This window comes from Sinocyclocheilus rhinocerous, unplaced genomic scaffold, assembly GCF_001515625.1.
Source record: "Sinocyclocheilus rhinocerous isolate Xijiao unplaced genomic scaffold, SAMN03320098_v1.1 scaffold1022, whole genome shotgun sequence".
NCBI classification, from domain to species: domain Eukaryota; kingdom Metazoa; phylum Chordata; class Actinopteri; order Cypriniformes; family Cyprinidae; genus Sinocyclocheilus; species Sinocyclocheilus rhinocerous.
In genome coordinates, this window is record NW_015656677.1 from 709,249 (window position 1) to 710,942 (window position 1,694).

Genomic DNA, 1,694 nt, shown 5'->3' on the forward strand with positions numbered 1-1,694 from the left:
GGCATCAATAGTATGGTGAGGGGCGTAACATTTCTGTCTCATGCTTGAGGTATTCGGCCAATCACAACGTATTGGATAGCTGGCCAATCACAGCATACCTCGCTTTTTCAGACCGATGAGCTTTGTAAAAATCGACGCGTTTCAGAAAGGCGGGGCATAGAGGAGAAACAATAATGTACAGTATGTGGAAAATAATGTGTTTTTTTAACTTTAAACCGCATAAACACATTTCATTACACCAAATACACAAAATAATGTTCTTATAACAGGCCATCAGCTGAAATAATGTCATATGGCGCTTTTCCACTGCATAGTACGGCTCGGTACGGTTCACTTTTGGGGGGTTTTCCACTGGGTACAGTACCTGGTACCTGGTACTTTTTTTAGTACCACTTCGGTTGGGGTTCCAAGTGAACCGTACCATTACCAAAACGTGACGCATAAACTGCTGATCACTGACTGGCCGGAGAGAATCGTCACTACCTGCGTCACTGAACTTGCGACACAAATGCAACAGAACCGCTAGATTTAAATCAGCACAGCCAGTGAAGGATCGAACGCAACTGTTTTGAACGAGCGCACCTTTTTTTAACAACCAAAAAGTGGCTGTTTCGTTGTCTGTTGAGGAAGTACAGACGTTCCTCTCGTTGATAGCAGAGGAGCGGATCCAGCGAGAGCTTGATGGGGTGACGCGGAATGAAAAAGTTTTTCAGGAGTCGCGGCAGTAGAGGCGGCGCAACTATAACGACATGTGAATAATCCCGCCCACTCTAAAGCGATACTGAACTGCAGTGGAAAAGCAAACCGAGCCGAGTCGTACCTCGCAGTGGAAAAGCGCCAATAGTGGTTTGTTATTAGACCTTTTCTTATCAATCAGTTAATCAATGGTTATTAGTCTTAAGGATGTTTTGTATTAAATGAGTATGATGAATGAAATGAAATTGCAAAACAAGCATTTTAGATTCTTAGGGTCCCGTTTTATATTGTATATAGTTACTATTTAAGAAAAAAAGTGGGGGGGTAATACAAAACATTTCTGGAAAAATTAGTGAGTGACGTGACACGTGGCCAAGTATGGTGACCCATACTTGGAATTAGTGCTCTGCATTTAACCCATCCAAAGTGCACACACACAGCAGTGAACACACACCGGAAATTAGGAACATTTAACAATAAAATAATTTTGTTTTTGGGGTTGATGGCATATCTGATGACAATTATATTAATATTAATGTTCTTGTTTTAATGTAGAATAATAATGCAATAATTTAGTCATTGTATATGTTATAAAAAAAATAAAATAAAATGTTCAATTAAAAATTTGTACAGTACATTGAAAAAATTGTCAGAACAAGAGCTTGCCACATCAAGTTTGATTTTTACATGTTGCATGCATTTTTAGCAGATTTAGAATTGTAATTGTTAGATTAATTTATTCTAAACTAACAGTTAATATAAATATAACAATATAAATATACAATTCATAGAACTTAATTGTTATATTGATCATTTATTTAAGTGTGTATATATATATATGTATTTTTTACATGTTGCATTTTTAGCAGATTTAGAATTGTAATTGTTAGATTAATTTATTCTAAACTAACAGTTAATATAAATATAACAATATAAATATACAATTCATAGAACTTAATTGTTATATTGATCATTTATTTAAGTGTGTGTATATATAT

The 1,694-nt window shown here is 35.5% G+C and overlaps 1 protein-coding gene across 1 annotated transcript in view; it reads left to right on the forward strand.

The window, feature by feature from the left end:
* Positions 1–1,694, forward strand: part of LOC107720791 (activating molecule in BECN1-regulated autophagy protein 1-like) — an 18,826-nt gene that overhangs the window by 2,021 nt on the left and 15,111 nt on the right. The gene's annotated exons all lie outside the window — the stretch shown is intronic.